The sequence below is a fragment of the Centruroides vittatus genome, unplaced genomic scaffold, assembly GCF_030686945.1.
Source record: "Centruroides vittatus isolate TY-2023 unplaced genomic scaffold, ASM3068694v2 contig_350, whole genome shotgun sequence".
Lineage (NCBI taxonomy): Eukaryota > Metazoa > Arthropoda > Arachnida > Scorpiones > Buthidae > Centruroides > Centruroides vittatus.
Genome location: NW_027122173.1, coordinates 649,591 through 669,135, shown reverse-complemented (window position 1 = coordinate 669,135; position 19,545 = coordinate 649,591). Strand labels below are relative to the sequence as shown.

The following is a 19,545-nucleotide window of genomic DNA, read 5'->3' as shown; positions in this document are numbered from 1 at the left end:
TCATTCCATGTGAAACAATAAAATCCAAAAAAAAAAAAAAATCTGAAACTCAAAGAACCAAGTATGATATTTTCTCTTGTTAGTAGAAATTTAGCATTCTACTCTTTTCCAACAAACCAAAATACAACTCATCATGTTTTTCTTCTATACTTGGCATCATTTTATTTTTATAATACAGTCAAACCTCCACTGATGGAAACAGAAAATGGCTTTTGTTTGGACTTTATTTTTGTATTAAAAAATCAGTTTCTGAAAAATGATCACCGTTTAGAAGTGGCCGTTATTGGAAGTTCGACTATAATATTTCCTAAATTCCATTAAAAAGTTCTCAAGCATAATATTTTATTTCCTATTTAATGACAAACTTTGTGTTCATAATTATTATTTTAAAAATATATATATACCTCTGAACAACGGCCACTGACAGGAACATAAAAAATTTCCATAGTTTCTAGGTTATTTTGTACGCATTTTTTTCATCCAAGTAAAGCAGTTTTTGAGAAAGTGGCCCCCATTTAGAGGTGGCAGTTATTGGAGGCGTGCAGAAGATATAATTACATTGGTAAAGCAAAGTAAAAATTAATCATTTCGTTACGATTAAAATCTTCCAATTTTCGTTTCGAAAATTGAAAAAGCTAGACAAAAATGTATAAAGAAGAATCTTCAATAACGACACCGATCACCTCTAAACAGAGACCATTTTAAGGAACTTTTATTGAAACAGAAATTCACACAAAATTACCTCTAAACAACGGACACCTTCGAACAAAATCTATTTATTTTACCTTCCCGCCACTGGCCTTTATGTAGCGGTTTTCACTATATATCAATTAATTATGAATTTAAACAATTACAGGAGAGCTACTGTGTAATAAAACTTAAGAAAATGAAGATATTGCTAGGTTTGATCGAAACTGCGTTAAATAATAAATTAATTTTTAAAATTTTAAAATAATCGTTAAAATCAGCAATTTAATTTTATGCATAAGAATTCAAATTTGATTCGCTTCTTCCAGCTACGTCACACTAACAACACGTGCATAACGCTCCGCCCAGTAAAGCGACGCAAAATCGACAGTGTCGCCTCCTAGCGAGCGATTATCTATACATCAGATAAGCAGAAAGACGACGGATGTGAGTCGATGAGGTGAGTTCTCTTGAAGAATTAATTTGTCAACTTTGTCACAATAGGTTAAATGCCCAAAATTCTAAAATATTTTTTAAAAATTTTTAAAAATATTTAAACAAAATAGTATATATAAGTAAGAGTGGCATATTTATATAATTCATTATAATTCAATTATCTCCTATTATAACTGTATACCAATTGGTAATTGATATAATTTAATGGTTATAATGTCAATTTTAATGCGAATTTAATTAATTTAAATTAGTTATAAAATAATAAAATCACAATTAAAACATTTCTACTATACATTTTCATGAATATTGCATTGTCATCTGTGTATATAATTATATAAATTAATTTAATATTAAAAATTAAATTAATTCATTATTTTTTAATTAAATCAATATTAGTTATTATTTTACTAATTATTTAATTATTTTACGAGTAAATAATTCATATTTCTAATATTTAAAATCTTTTAAAATTAAATATTAATTTTATTTAAGTCGGAAATAAACTATAATTAATTCATGATTACGAATATGTAATTATATTAAAGCATTTTTAAATGGTGAGAAATTAAGATGAAGAGTACGTGTATACGTTTGTACAGTACGTATGCACTGTACGTACGTATATTTAATTAATAGCTGAAGAGTTGTGTATATAGTGTGTATGCACGTATATCGAATGAATAGTTGATGTGTAAGATGAGCATGTGTACTGTACATGTCTGTATGCATGAATTTTTAATAAATAGCTGGATGTGTAAGTTGAACTATATGTGTACATGTTTTTATGTACAGTACGTATATTGAATGAATAGTTGATGTGTAAGATAGAGAGTACGTGTATAAGTACGTATGCCTGTATATGTGAGTTTACATGCAGCTATTCATTCAAAATGAATTACTGGATACTGTGGACTGTTATATAGTTTATTACGAATATTACACATTAATAATTTATTGATCGACGTAAAGCTAGAGGCAAGTTTAATAAGTATTCAAGAATTTTCTCTTAACGCAAATATCGAATAACAATAATAAGGGACAGCTAGCGAGTTACATTAATAAACGTTTTGTTGACAGTTTAAAATGTAACAAAATTCTAATAATATTCGCATTTTATTTTCATTTTTATTTTCGATAAATAACAAATTTTTAAACCTTAAAATTAAAAAAAATTCTTTTTAATTATTTTCCATTAGAAAAAAACATCTTAAATTCATAAGGGAAAAATAACTCGTATAAGACGTTTAAATTCTACGTTTTATAAAATTGATTAGAGAGAGAGAATTCGGAAATAAACTGAATTCTGCCTACTTCTTGCTCGATGCAGTCGATTTTTATGGTACATTTCTTTGGCTTTAGAGGGAGAAAAAAATATGTTAGAAAAAATATGACAGGTTTTTAAACTCGGAATTTGGAGTTAATATGAAGTAATCACATTTCATAATTTTACTGTGCATATTAATTTACAATAAGTCTTAAAAGCTCTTCGAGGCATTGTTCGATTCAATCCTTTCATGATCGGGGCCAGCTTTAGACATAATCTACGCAAATTAGGGCCTCGTTTATGAGATTTAGAGCCTTAAAGTTTTATACGTATCGTTATTTAGTAAAGGGAGCTCCCTACACTACAGCTTGGGCCCACAACAAGTATAAGTCTGGAATTAGACTTATTTGTGATGTAGATGTTTACTTCTCACATAAATTATTCCCAAATTTGAAAATTATTTATTAAATCAAATAAAACTGTACGATAACTTTTATGTAATGTTTTACATTATGCTATATAAATAAAATATAAAATACATAATATATAATATTATATATAATTGTATATAATATTATATTATATATAACAATGCTATGTATGTTCCTCGATAATAATTTATAATCGATTTTTTTTTAATTAAAAGCATACTAGAATCATAAATTAATTTTTTCTTAAATTAAACCTACTGAAAGTTCGATAAGGCAAATTAGATTAATTCTGTTTATTTTTTTTCCAAATTATACAATTTCTTTTTATTTATTTCGTGTCTTTGACCCGGATTGACGTCATCATCGCGATAGGGAGAATTTTTCTTTTGTGATGAATTATTAAAATATTTCTCGATTAAAAAAATAAACGATGTAGTTTTTATATGTTTTACATTATTTTATACAGATGGAGTTTGTAAAAATCAATTGAATTAATATTATATATTTAATGTTGGAGGTTTAAAAGTTTTTACCAGTGATGTCCTTTCGAATCTGTAAGATGTTATCTTCCATTTGAAGGACTTTGTAGAGCATTGTCTTCATTATACAAGCTTGAGCAAGTGTAAAACTTTTTCTCTAATTGGATTTTTCTAGTGTTTTTTCTGTATCTCATTTTACAAAATCATTTTCATATTTTATAATGAAGAAAAATATTTTGCTTAATATTTTTCCTTTATCAATAATTCGGAAGTTATTAAGAATAGAAGTCTCCCTCTTTGAAATTTACGTAGGTTCGGCGAAATTTGATGCCATTCAATTTGAGCCGAATGTTGACTATGTTCAAAATAATTAATGAAGAGTTTGATTTATAGTTTGTGTTCTCGAGTTCGGAAATGTGCTGAAATATTTCATCCCTACTTTTTTCAGCACTTTAACTTGCTTTGTACGATATCTTTAAGTCTTGCAACTCAAATTTCATCTATTTCTAATTAACATAAAGACTGAAACTTTGAAGGAATGCCTAAGTTTGATGACAATGCATTTTAATGATGTTTTAGGGGATGAACCCGCTCCCAACCTCGGAAACATGACTTAATCAGTATATATTTGTATATATCTGTAATATTTGTAAATAACATTTCAGATGTGAGTGTTTAAATGTAGTGGGAGGAGGCCTCTCAGTGGCGGATTTTCCATTAAACTCACTAGGCCCGGGCCTAGGGGTGCAAGAGTTTGGAGGTGCAAAAATTTAAAGTAATAAAACTGCTTTTTCATTATTTTATTATTATTATTATTAGTGTTATGTAGAAACAATTCATAATGGAATTAGTGAAAATTAAAAACTTAAGTAAGGACAAAATAAGACCTATCAGTATTAATGTATGAATATATTTTGCACGAGCAAACTAGGTATTACTAATGACGGATTTTTAATCGCAATGCCTGTTGCTTGGTTTTAGTTTGGTTTTATTCGTATACGGCAACCCGACACATGGGCGAGGGGAATGTCTCTTGGGAAGTCCTTTATGGGAAACTGACCTGCTATTTATGTTTTACTAATGTGAAGAAACTAGGAAAACTCCACGTGGGTAGCCTGTTGGTGAGGCGCGAACCCACGACCAACTACCACTGTTCGGTGGTTTTACTAATTTGGCTACAGGTGGGCACCACTGTCCGTTGCCCTTTCGATATATAAATATCTGTAAAAAATACAATTATTGAAGAATTAAAATTATAAAATAAAATAATTCAATGCAAAAGTAGCGTTATTAGTTTGGGGCACCTGCATATATCGTGGGCCTAAGGGCGCCAAATATCTACATTACTCACTGGTGCCACTTACCGCCGTTGTAATAATGGTGAGGATGATTCAATCCCGAACACTTTTAGAAGCATTTTTTTTTTCTTTTATTATTATTATTATTATATTTTTATTTTTGTTATTATTATTTTTATTAGGGTTATAAAACGGTATTTTAAAGGCGTGAAAAAGTCTACCACAATAAATCTCGCGGAGAGGACCATCGTATAAAGTTTTCTCATGCTCGCTCGAATCACTCGATAAAATATTGAATATTTGACATTTATTCAGAAAGAAACCTTCATATATTGGTATTGGATTGACTTGTGAACTCGCAAAATTCACCTACTGAACGAAATCCATTCTTCTGTTCTGCTTGACATGTTGAAACCGTAGGGAAGTTATCTTCTTTCGTAGCATCCCCCTATCTCGTGACCGATCGGAGGTTGCTAGGAAACGGTGCCCAGTGGCCAAATGGAATTCTGTCTTCAATACCGACTCGTTCAGTTAAACTACTTGTGAGAAAATGGCGACGAATTTCGAGAAACATTTATAGCATTTCCACCTTTCGAAGATAAATGTCAGGCAATTATTTCTTATCTGTAGCGAAAAGATATCCATAATCTTAATTGATAAATTCTTTATCTTATGGCTAAATCCACCGGAAATTAATGGTTGTTCGTTCACTAGATATTTTCTATTTTAACGCCAGAACAGCTAATGAAAGAGTTAAACAATGGTAATTCTCTAAGGCCAATAAAAAAAGTAAACATCATATGCGCTCCAAATATCGTATTAACTGCATTAAAATTGCCATCAAACTTAAATATAATTAAATAACAGTTTAATTAATTAATTTAATTACATTTTAATATGTTCCTACACATAATTAAACAATTATTTTCATGTATTTTAACATTTAGGTTTAATTATAATTAAGTCTCGAATTTCCTAGCATAACCCAAAAGTTATTAAAAATCAATTTCGTTAATTAGGCCTATTTAATTATATTTTAATGTTTCTATATATAACTATTTTCATGTATTTTGTAACTTTAACGAGCAAATATTTATTGTGACATGTCACAATGTGGGGCTGCAATTTTTAATCATCTTTTAATTTAAATTAATTTAAAATAGATGCTCTAGATTTTAGTAGTGTCTTGCCCCTGTACATTATACTTTTCCTGATAACAGTCGAGTCACACCAGTCATCTATCTAACTCCGTTCCGAATAAAATTTTTGAATTAAAATCACGTGACTTCCTGTCAGACCGGAAGTTCGTATATAGTTAATGGGGAACTCCGGTCCTTCGCTTTCTATATCTGGTCTCAACTTTAATCTATCTAAATCTGTTTTCGAGATTAACGAAGGACAGACAGCCTTAGTGGGAATTTCTACGTCTGTAATTGTAAAATTGCAGCCCAATTATATTCAGTTCGTAATTTCTTGATGATAAGATAGTTTAAAGTATAAAAAGAAAATCGAATAGTATAGGAAATAATTTAAAAGTGACTGAACGACCACCACTTTTACTCGGAACTGTTGGTGGTCGTAAAGTAGTAGTTTTTATGTAGTTTGCTGTGTATAAGGATACGATATAAAAGGTTAAAAGCTTGTAAAAGAGAGCTCAATCGAATCAAAATTATAAGAATCAAAACAAGTAGCACGAACAAATTCAATTCATTTTCAGTGAAAAGCTTTCAGTTTTCAAGATTTTCAAATTTTAAAATATTGAATATATCCCATTCATCTTGACAGTTGGAATAGAGTAGAAGAATATTTACTTTTTTTCTTGTCTTCTATCATGTAAGAATATTTTCAAAAATTATTGATTTTAAAATTTATTCATATTACTTGTTGATTTTTAAACTACCTTTTAAGCCTACTCTAACAATTTATCACTTTTATGAATAGAAGAGAAAGCAATTAGGACTAGGTTTTTAAACTACGTATAAATAGTAATAATAAGTATTGTTAATGATAAACCTTCTGTGAGTAGCAGTGATGCATATACCGTATTTTCCGGACTATAAGACGCTACAGACTATAAGACGCACCTGAATTTTGGAAGCAATTTTTCGAAGAAAAAAGTGCGTCTTATAGTCCGTAAAATACGGTATATAGTACATAGTTTAAAAAACAAACCTCAGTGCAAATAAATATAATAAGTAGCGGTACAGTATCGAAAATTAAAAAAAAATCTATGATTTTTAGAGCAATAACTATTGTGTTTAGTCCAAACAAAAGTGGATTACAGTACTTATTTTTTTTTTTAAATTAATAAATTCCAAATATAATATAATCTTCATGTTATTTTCAAGGAAAAAAATAGCGAATAGCAATATCGCCCTACATATAGAATATGACATTAACATTAAAAGTATTTCGTGCTAAGGAGAAACTTGTAGTTTTAACGTAATTAAATAAATGAATTAAATAAACTGAATTTATTTAAAAATTGCTTATTTTAAACGACTGCTATTGAAATATATTTCAAAGTTCCGTGTTAATATGAATTTATTTTGCATTAAAAGATAAGTTAGGAACAATATTTACATTGCGATATTTTAGTTAATTGTTTACAAATATTGTTTTATATCTTTTATTTTTTGTATATAAGTTACTTGACCAACTTTTAGGCCATCCTGTATATATTGTATTTTGTGCTTAATTTAGTTACAGCTTAATATTTATTTACGAAACAAGATTAAAAGAGTCGTAAATTAATAAAAACCATATAAAATTTTTTATATTGATTTTTTTCCAATGAAATTTATTCAAACTTTAAAACTATTTTTCAAAATTGTATTACTTTTCTGTTGAAAAGAATGCATTAGAATAAAATTTCTACATCAGTAAACTAATATATAAGCTTACAAATACAATATAAAACTGCGTTCAGACAAGTATACGTAACGTAACGTAAGAGACGTAACGTCACGTTGTTATATTATCAGGAAGTCATTTCAGGGGCAACAACGTCGTTACGTTGAGTCGATTCCAATTCGCTTTTGAAAAAAGTTCAGCCAATCAAAACTGTCCCACAATACAGTGCGCGCACAGACGGTAGGGGAAAAATGGAGGAAAGCATATTGAAAGATTAAAACAATTTTTGAAGCAGAAAAATATCCCATTTTATGCAATCCTAGGGAAGAGGATTATAAAAATCTTTATATCCGATTGGTTAACCATAAAAATTAACGTGCCTGTATAACTCTTACGCTTAATGTAACGTAGAGACATATCCTTGACGCAACGTAACGTAAGAAGTTCCTATCTGAACGCAACTTAATACTTATATTTTGAAAGATTAAACGAAAATACTCTTCGTAATTCATTTAAAGAATTTTCAGTATTCGATACATTATTCAATTTCTAATAATTTTGGATCTTTTCGAATTCATTAAAAATTTCTAACGTTTTTTGTACTCATTTCTGCAAATATCACATTTACATATTCATGGGAATTACGGGTGAGTGGAGAATTTCTTTAAACATTATTGAATTTTGAGCCGGGATGAAAAACATATTATTTATAGATATGTGAATAATAAATAATTAGTTGTAATTACTAAAAGTTCTTAAGAGTGACTTTTATCGGCAATCTTCTGGGATCAGTGATCACAATCCCCACTCCTTCGACTTTTATGCCTTGTCCCAAGAAATGGGCTCTATTACCGTTACATGACTATTATCTGCGCAGATTATAAAAAAAAAATATTAGAAAATGTCGTACTTACTCAAATTAAACTTTTTATTTAATGTAAAAAAATCAAAGGATTTTTTTTTTAAATTAAAATGAGTATAATTAGATTTATGGAAGGTGTCCACGCTTTGCATTGCTATCTGCAAGATAGAAACGCAAAACGTAAAAAAGGGAGAGCGTGTTCCGGAAAGACTCTATAGGAAATTGGCCCGTTTTCAATGCAAAGAAACTCGGACAACTTCACTTGGCTGGCTCATTGATGAGGGGCGAACCCGCGACAGGCCAGTGTTCAGTTGTTTTATCCACTCGGCCACGGTGAGCCGAGTATAAGTTGAATATGTGAATTAGCGTATATCGTATATTTTAAACTTACATAACCATTTTCCCCCTAAAAATAAATTTCTATGATTAATTTTGTTATAATTACGATTAGCGTAGCATTATTCTTATATTTATTTATCAATATTTTCGATAAGAAAAATCACAAAAAAAAAATTCCCTTCTGTCCATTCTCTATTTTTCTCCTTTTTATTTTTCTGATGTTCCTTTCTGTTTTATTTATCCATCTGCGCTCTCTTCCTCCCATAATTTATATCGTAATAACAGGAATGATGGCAAAGTCCAAATATAGTAATGTACTTAGCTTAACTACAGCTGTGTAATATAAGACAACTGCAATTTTTATATTTTTGTCAATATCGGGCTAATCATATCAAATATGGAGTATATCAGCTTGCCATTTCCATCTCATACAATTAAATCATCAATTAATTTTGTCGTTCGTGTATTAGAAATACCCGAATGTGTCTGTTGTTTTCTCCCTAATTATATATAAATTAATCTAATTCCTTCTGAACTAAATTGATGCAAGATTTATTCTTTCTTCCAGTTTATATTAAGTTTAAAGCTCGTTTAAACGTTACTTTGCAGCACATTCTTGAATTTAATCTGTGTCATAGCTGTACAGAATAGTGTACAATTTTAAGTCAGTTTCAGTTTATTCCTACCATTCATTTTTTTTTTTTTTTTTTTTTTTTTGTAATAAGGAAGTGTCAAATTGACGTCATTATCACACTTTCTCCGGAGAGAAATGGAAGAATGATGTCAAACTGACGTAATACTGTACACTGTTCGAACGAAACGAATGCATCTTTATATATATAACCTATACAATCTTGAAAGAATTAACAGTATTTTTTTCTAAATTAATACATTAAAAATTCAAGTCGAGCAAGAAAAATTATTAAAAAAAATACTTCAAAAGACCGAAATTAAAGTAGAAATTCTAATATTCAGTCAATATGTTTTTCATTGTATACGAATAAGAAAACTAATTAAATTTTATGTTTTTTAAATAGGAAATAACTTTTTTATTTGAATTTTAAAATATATTTTATTATACTTTTTAGTTATTCTGACATTTTGAATTTCGAATTGATTATTTATCATTGATTCGTTCCTTCCTTGATATTTTTGTTTTTATTATCTCTCATGTGCAGGATGGGTTTTCACATAAGTTAAACAAGCTACAGCTTAGGGCCTCGCGTTAAGACTTCATATTTTTATACGTATTATTCATTAGAATAGAAGGTCTGTTATATGTTATACTTGTAGTGGGCCTAAATTATAATTCCAGCCCTGTTATTTATTTATTTAAACATTTAAAATCGAATCGAAGTAATCGAAGTGATTGCTTTCTTTTCGTTTTATGATTTATGACAATGTTCTGATGCATTTTATTTTAAGTAAACCATTAAATTTTCTTTGTTGTCTTCTTCCTTCTGCTCGTCTTACTGTATCAGATATTTTATATTTTACAGGTCGAATCAAACAAGCTGTAAATACGTAGTTTGCCATTTTAAAACGGGGTTAATGCGTGTCATCTCGTTGATAAACTTTCATTTGAGTAAATCGTTAACGACTAAAAATTCTCCTCTAAACATATATTGGGTCATTTTGCAGTGGTTATAACAAATGGCACGTGAAGAATCGAGTGTAATTTCCTGAATGTCACGCAGTGTTGCTTGCTTCAATTCATGACGTAAAAAAATCAATCACCATTCTTAAATTTTTCTAAAGTAAATAAAAGAATAATTTCGAATCAATTATAAAAAAGGTTTATAGAATTAAATAAAAATTTGTGTTTTTTTAAAATAATTTTTGTTAGTTTTTGTGAAAGATAAATGGAATTTTTCATGAAATATTTTAAAGAAACAGCAAGTGATATAAACTCCAAATTGATTTTAATCAAGTCTAAGCTTTTACTCGAAAGAATTCATTGAAGTCTGAAAGCTAATTTATTACATTTAAACTTAATTGCATTTACATTTAACCTATACTTAAAATTGCCTTTCATTCACCTTTTGTGGATTCTACTGAGGTATTTGCTTTCAATTATCCAGAAAATTATTGCTATTATACAAAGAAAATTCGAGGGCTATTAATGATTTAATTACTTCAATCCTTAAAATTCTTCATTGTTTCTAGAGCATACTTTTTTCGTTTTCATTGACTAATTAATTCTGTTTAAGAGTAATGATGAATAGAGGAATTCGTTTCCTTTCATTGATAAGAATTAATGAATCAATGCATAATTTGTTTTGATTATAATTTGTATTTGACATTTAAATTCAATTAAATAGTGTAATAAAATTCAAAACTCGATCTCAATTGTTGCGTGGATAATGCACGCAAAAATTTCCGAACAGAATAATGAAATTCAAAATATCTTAATTAAATTAATTTAAAATAAAAAGATGTATTTAGTTTTATTTTACCCCTACATTAAGAATAATCATAGAAATTTTGCTCACAAGTGGAGAAATGAAACATCACCGACAAGGGAGTCGTGGGTTCGCACCTCACCCACAGGCCGACCATGGGGAGTTTTCTGGATTTTCCTCGCGTGTCTAACATTTACATGGGGGCTAGTTCCCTATAGAAGGTCCTTCAGAGAGGCACCTTCCTTAGTAGTTAGGTTGCCAACAGGGACGTCCAGAGGGGCAGCTAAGGATATTTTTTACCAGGACCGGAGAAAATTTAGAAGCCTGTAGTGATACCCTATAAATTAATAATATTTTTACTAACTAAAAATACAATTGTTTAATACTACTTTTTGTTAAAAAGAAACATTCTACCTGTTTCATTTGTTCAAAAAAATAAAAAAATAAAAAATGTAAAACGAGGCGCTGAAGGAGCCCGCTCTACCCTGGGCCCCATACAAGCTCTCGACAGCCAAACGTTACATTGCCATATCCCAGCAAACAAAATCAATCAGAAATTTTTTAAATGAATGTGATGGATCCATTTTCTAGCACATTTTGTGAACGTTTCCGATACAATCGCCATTTTGTGTATTTAAATACGAAAATTATTCACACCTGTGTTATCTCCTCTGAATATTAACTTTCACAAAAAAAAAAAAAAAAAAAAAAAAAAAAAAAAATAAGTCTGCTTATTCGATATTTAGATTCCTTAAGTGAAAAAACAGCAGCTTGTCCTTAAAGATTTTATAAACCAATTCTTACCTCTCTCAAAACCATGATCGGTCTGCTTCGATTATACAGATAAATACGGTTTATGGTATATTGTAGTGGTTAGTTTACTGCTCATTTGCATTAAAATACTATTGATTTCATATTGTAACAATACATTCGGCTTAGAAAATAGCTAAGCTACGTGATTTATAATCACTAATTTGCCGTTTCGCATTACCGTCTTCATTTAACTTGATGTACATTTTCCTATCGATCAGTAGCAGTTACATTATAAGAAAAATTGCTTTAAATCCTTCTAAGAATTGAAATTTTAAAAATATTTCTTGATTTTATTTATAAAATTGTTTTTAAAATAATAATAATATAGAAATTAATTTACAATAGCATATAGAATTTTAATGAAATAACTTATTATAATATAAATCAAATGAGATGACGCCTAACCGTCTGCCTATAGCAAAATTGCTTATATCTAATTATTAAATTAGCCTTAATATAGCTCGATAAATAATCCGGCGGATCATTTGGTAATAAATCAACTGATAAAATTATACTATTATTTATTTTTAATGGTAAAAATATATAAAAAATAATCTAATTTAGCATAAATAAAAAATTTCATTTTTTATTTTTTAAACCATTTGAACCAGTCGCCTCATTTAACAGCTATTCAAATTCCATTTAAAATATTGTTTGAACTGACATCCAGTATTTTTCCTAAATAATATATACAGCATTTTTTGGCAGATTTATGTAAGTACTTGAAGTTGTCTCAACTTAGTTCTTATGTCCTGACAACCCACTCATGATTCGAAAGAAAGCAGTGCTCACTTAAGTGACAGTCTTCTTGGGAACACTTGACAAATCATTCTGTCTAGAGTTCGTTGTACGGTAATCATTTGCAATATATCAAACCAAACTACCTTCATTTGAATTTTCAAACGGTCGATAACATATTGGTGACGTACTGAATCGTCCTTCAACTTGAGGGATTTTAAATCGAACCCGATGATTGGCTTTGTGCCATTTTATTACTAGACAAGTTATCTTTAATCTCACTCATTTACTTCAATTTGACAGCCCATTCATTCTAAAAAACTTCGTAATGGATTGAACATATTTTTTTCATACTCAGATGAATATAAAAATAATAAAAAGACAAAAGGCTTATTTCTTGGGTAGAGTTTTCAAAGAAATTGTTAATATCGAATGAAACTTTCGTTAATTCCGACCCTACTCGAGATATAACATACGTCTCCTCTCTATTTCCCAATTGCCTCGACCTTTAATCACGAAAATGTAATAGCATCGATGCCTCGTGTCTAAAAATAAACCTACCTGTCAAGTTTGAAAACTTTCGATTCATCCAATCCTGAGATAAAATGCAAAATAGACGCCAAGGCACGCACACTCGCACACTCGCGCTCCCATGCTCACACTCACTCATACTCACACAGAGAGTGTGCAAAAAATCCTTACGAAAGTATGGATTTTGTTCTTGTTTTAGCATTTTTGGTTTTATGGAGTATCAAAACATTAAAAAATGCAAAATGAAGGGTCAAAATTTGGCCGATCACCAGTTATTTTCCCGACTGTTATGTTATATAACATAACAGTCGGGAAAATAACTGGTAAACAATTTTATATTAACTATAAAATTTTAATGACTATAAATTCTTTAAAATGTTTACACGTGAAAAGAAACTGAAAATTAATTTCGATTCTGTTTACATGTAAGAAAATTAAGGTTTCGATCGTACTTGTAAGATTTATCTTTTACAATTTAATATCTGTGCATATCAATAAACTGTGTGCGTGATGAAACACAAGAGAAAACCAATTAAATTTACATTAAGCCGATTTTGCAAAATTTAAATATTAAAAATAACATGATAACGAATTCTATTTATATAAAATTCAAGATTTGTAAATGTCGTATATAATTATAATTGCAGATAAAATCCTGCTGTTTTTTAAATAAATACAACAGACCCTCGATATAACGTACTAATTTGGAATGAAGTGATGGATAAGGAAACTCAAACCATGCAAGAGGGTACCTAGCAAGAGGATTTTCTGTAGGAAACTGGTCTCTATTTGGATGTTAGACACGTGAAGAAAAGCCAGAAAACGCCACATGGTCGGCTCGTTGGTGAGGTCCGTGCCCGCGATTATCCGTGTATAGTAGTTTTGGCCACTCAGCACTGATGAGCAATTAAATTATAGGAAAGACGTTTCGCTGTTGCCGAAAGTGCGTTAAATTGAATATATTTTAAAAACACATATAAATAACGAACTCACAATATATAAGTTACATTAAAGGGTTATAAGTATGAATAAAATCTTATAATTTACACTTATTGACTCATTGACCCAACCTTCGGACGTTCTGTTCGCGAATTAAAAATTAAGTTCTAAATTTTTTGTCTGTTAAATCGACGTCTACATTAAATGGAGGGCCTACTGTATACTTAATTGAAAATTCCTTAATTAATTAAGGAATTTTCGATTAAGCTAATAGCTAATATTAATAAAATATATGTCGAATAATAATGCATGGAATACTTTAAACATCCTGTATATTTCTTCAGTGTTACGATGCTTTTTCAGTTTAAAAAATATACATTTTTTGGACGAAGCAAGCATCTTATTTGAGTATTCATCCAGGAAGCATCAAATGCTATTTGAGCACCAAAGGCTTAAATAGCATTTGATGTTTAGATGAATGCTCAAATAGCCTTTAGTGCTCAAATCGTCTTTAGTTTAATTGAACTTTGCTGTGAATTAACATATATATAATCAAATATAAGTCATATTATTAACGTGTAATTTATGTATAATCTATTAATCTAATTTAGTTCTAGCTTAAAATTATATTAGCGAGGTTGAGGCTAAAGTTTTCAACGCGAAAACGTGTACGTCGGACGTTCAGCGCTGCTTTCCTGTAAGCCTAGAAGTTTGACAATGGTGTTTGGATAATCAGTGGAATCATGATCGACATTCCAAATGCCATTGCCAAACTTCTGGGCTTACAGGAGAGGGAAGCTGGAAGTCCGACGTACACGTTTTCGCGTTTAAATCTTCGGCCTCAACCTCGCTAATAATTAAATAATTGCATTAATAATTCAAATGAATCTAGCATGAAGCAGTAATTTCAAATAGCAACTTTGTTAAAACTTAGGAGGGAGAAAAGGGGCCCTCTGTTTCTCTTCTTAGAAATGCAATTTTAAAATTACTTTAAAAATCGCGATTTTAAATGAATAATTTATATAAATTTTAATAAATATAAATTTCATCTAAAGTCGAATAGCAAATTGGAATGATCGATTTTTTAAGAAATTGTTTTATTCAACAAATTGATGTATATATTGATAAATCATATACTTTGTTCTAAATCGATTATCAATTTTCTATCATTACACAACGAAATGCATCTTAACTTAAACTTTAAAATTGCATTTCGATTATTAGAATTTATATTAAACAATCCAGTATATATGAATGAGATGATTCAAAATATAGGAGGAAACTGTACTCCAAAATAGATTTGGCTCAGTAATTTCTTAGTAAATGCTTCAGAAAAATAAAAATATTTTAAAATCGGAAAGTTCATATATATATATCAATTTGAAATAAAACTCTTTCGATTCGGATTGGAATGGCTTAATGAGATGTAGCAACGCAACACATGGGTGATCTATGGAAGGAAGTTCCGAAAGGGTTTACCATAGGAAACTGGTCCTTATTCAGGTGTTATAAACGTGAAGAAAATCCAGAAAACTCCAAGTGACCATCTCATTAGTGAGGCACGAATCCGCGACCAACCAGGGTCACTGGTTTTATCCATTTGGACACTGAGCCTTTTTCAATTCGGTTTGAATAAACATTAATAAGTTAGGACATTTTATAACAAAACTTTTTATTTTTCTGATGATTCATTTATAAACAATTTAGTCCATTTAAGCCGATTTTGTTAAAACCGTGGGTTCGCCCTTGCCAACAGGCTGGCCAAGTGGACTTTTCTAGATTTTCCTAACGTGTCTAACATCTAAATGAGGGCCCAGTTTCCTGCAGAAAGTCCTCCTCGGAGACATCTTCCTTGGCAGATTCTCGCGAGCCGCGCTTTGCCGTATATAAACAACATCATCATAAATAATTTATTTTTATTTTTAATTAAATTACAATTAATTTCCTAATTTCTAACTTTTTATTTGGAAAATTAATAATTTATATCTTCTGTCAGAATAATAAATTAGAATTTATGGAAATAAAATACAGGAATAAAAATGTACAAAATAAGCAAAAAATTTTATTCATAAACTTTTTATTTAAATACCTTCCAATATTAAGAAACATTGAGGTATAAACGGAGACAGAATTATAAAAATATATTATGTTATATACGTATAATACATTTAGTCAAATATTTGTTTTATGTAGAATGTTAGAAAGCGTCATAATCAATATTATTCATAAATATTTAACTTTTAATACAATCTCTGATGATATCAATGTGCTCTTTTCTCACATAAATTTTAAGGGTTTGCGCTCCAGCGAAGAACTGGCACGTGGAGTTTTCCGGATTTTCTTCACGTGTCTAATAAATAGCCAGCTTCCCATAGAAAGTCCTAGGCATCCCTCGGAGAGACTAAAAAGATCCTCTTAGGGTCCACATGGCGGAAAGACTCCCCCAAAAATAGCTTCAATGTACTTTACTTATATATATAAGCAAAATTTAGTTTAAAGTAGATAGATTCTAAAAATATAACAATTTCCATGTAAAAATTTCTATAAAAATTGGAATTGAAAATTTTTGATATTTTGAATTTCTCCGTTGAAAAATCACATTTTTCAAAACAAGCAAATACAATAATTTTCATTTGCATTTCCTGTTTGTTCATACGAACCTTTTGAAATTCTTGTTACTATATTTATAAATAATCTTGCATTTAAATTTTACAAATGAATACTCGCTGAAGGAGCATTGATTTCCGTGAAGTATTTTACAAAGAATTTGTCGAGTTAGATTGTTACGTCTTCTTCTTCCTTATCTCGTCGTGACCTTTACGCAGAAAGAGGCACGAGTGAAGGAAATTCGATTAAAAAATCTCCGTTTTTTTCGATAATAAAAAGCAATTTTTTAGACATTTTTTACTTATTATATTAATAAATAATTGTAGATTAAATCAAATAAAATAGGCGAAACTTTTAGTTAAAATAAAAAATAAAATTATTTACAAATTATTATTGAATTAAAGTTGGAAATTCTTATTTTCAACTTTAGCATTTCATTTATAGAACTTTTAATTTTAAAAAAAATAATTTATACGTATTTTAATTAAATTAAAAGGAGAAAATGGAATAATAACTGAAATGGAATCGGTGATAAACAGCAGAAAGAGAAAAAGAAAAATGGAAGAATATAATTATGAAAACTGATTGTTATTAGATTACAAACAAACGAGTGAAGAAATTAGATTTAAGTAATGATGATATCGATCATACCGACCACTCAATACTATCACCTGACTTGTAAAATAATTTTTCAACACGTGTCGGAATTTTTTCTCTGCCACAATGTATATAAAATTCAATGTATGCGCAAACATTATTCAGTCTATACAATTTTAGGATTATGCAAAATGTATTTCTGTGTATATTCTATGCATTTATAACATCTTACAACTCCCATTAATCCAATATACAATGGGAATTGTAAGATGTTATAAATAATTTAATTTAATGCAACATTATTAGATATTCTGCTCACTGAACATTATCGTGGGTTCGTGCCTCACCAACAGATCGCGTGGATTTTTCCGAGTTTTCTTCACGTGTTTAATACTTAAATAGGGGACAATTTTCTTTAGAATGTCTTCCCGGGAGACACCCCTTGGCCTTATCCAATCCAATCTATTCAGGATTGCTGTTCTGTTAAATTTTCATAGATACAAATTTATATTAATTTTGTATCTTATTAATATTGATTAATATAATAGTTATGAATTATTACAGTAATCGGAATTATATCTAATTAAAGAGAATGCAGGCATTTTTCATTTGAAGATGCCTGCATCTTTGTTATATACGTTGTAACTTTGATCGAAATTAGTATTTACGCTCATAAATTTTTGTAAAATTCTTAGTTTTAATTTATAATTTAAGATTGTAACGAGCTATATTGCAGTTGTTTCTCTTTCGGTATTCAAAATTGGGAATGCCGCTATTTCATTTATCTAAATAGAAGTCTTTGTTACAAAGTCTAGAATTCCAGAGTTTTCTTGATAAGGAAGACGAGTGATAATAGAGAGGCAAAAGGCGGTTATCGTATTACCCAAGAGTTGGAGTTGAAAACCATCCCTGGCATTCAGTTGCCTTCAGTCAATATCTTTACTTCGGCATTGTTGCTATCGCTGCTAAACATTTTTCCAACGCCTGTTCGTCACTTGATAGACGTATCTAGAAAAAGTGGAAATTTAATAGAAAATAGTCTTTTCTTATTGTGAAAAGAGACTACTTTCAATTATTTTCACCTTTCTATAAATTATTTTTAAATATTCCTATGTTAGACAGGAATTATTTTATGCCCAAAGTGGACTAGTGAATAAAACCACTAAATACTAATTACTGGTCCCGGGTTCGTGCCTCACCAACGGGCTGGCCGCATGGACTTTAATAGGTATTCTTTGTGTGTCTAACATATAAATAGGGACTGAGTTTCCCATAAACATCCTCCAGGGAGACATCTTTCCTGGCAGGTTGCCTACGTGTTGCGTTGCCACATCTCAACAATTAAATCTAAGAATTTAAGCAACGCGATATGAACGGATCATAATAGATTTAAATTCATTTTTATGTTTCAGTAATGGAAAAATCTGACTTATTTTAAATATTAAGTACATTAGAAAGATTATTTAAACGATATTTTTCTGTTAAACTGAAAAAATTCTTCGTAAATAACGTTCACGGGAGAAAAGAGATCGATGGCAAAACAGATAAATTTTCTTCTGTTGAATTTCTTCTTTTCATAAAAAGTAATTAAGTAGGAATTTTTTAATTTAGAAAATCAATATTATTTGTAATTAGAGTCTTCAAGTTATCGTATTAATTCTATGAAGTCATTAACAAATAATTATGTTAATATTCCATTTATTATCTATCAAAGAATTATTCTAGATCTGTATGTGATATATTTATTTCTACTCTATAGACACTAAGGGGACCTTCCATACCTATAGTGGTGTTCGTCCTAGCCCACAACACCCGGCCCCTCCTAAATCGGACAAGACATGACATATCCGGAACAAAATTGGATTGGATTGATGGGCTAAAGCAATGCACATATGGGCGATCTGCCAAAGGGATGCCTCCCAGGAGGACTTTCTATGGGAAACTGGTCTCTATTTAGGTGTTAGACACGTGAAGAAAACTCGAGAAATTCTGCAAGATCGTAGAAAGTAACTATGAAAAATTTCGTGCAGATTGATCGAAGAATTTAAAGAGACATTCTGTTTTATATATATACCGTATATATAGATGTTGTTTGAGTTAATTAACATTTCTTCTTTTTATCTATACACGTATATTAGTTTGAATAAAAACATCGAGCAATTTAAATAAAAAATACAAAATATTTAAACTAAATTAGTTTCTTTGACATTAAGAGAATCCAATGTAAACAAAATCACGATCAGGTTTAT

General features: G+C 29.6%; 1 protein-coding gene across 2 annotated transcripts in view; it reads left to right on the top strand.

The window, feature by feature from the left end:
- Nucleotides 1-1,067: 1,067 nt before the first annotated feature.
- The window catches only part of LOC136974528 (5-hydroxytryptamine receptor-like), a 28,502-nt gene continuing 10,024 nt past the window's right edge, over nt 1,068-19,545 (top strand). Inside the window, exons 1-2 of one of the 2 annotated variants that reach the window (XR_010880650.1) lie at nt 1,121-1,147; nt 19,056-19,138. The gene's annotated coding sequence lies outside the window, so the exon portion shown is untranslated. Of the gene's footprint in view, nt 1,148-19,055; nt 19,139-19,545 lie in introns of those variants that run through there. The other variant, XM_067269431.1, reaches the window with a different exon arrangement.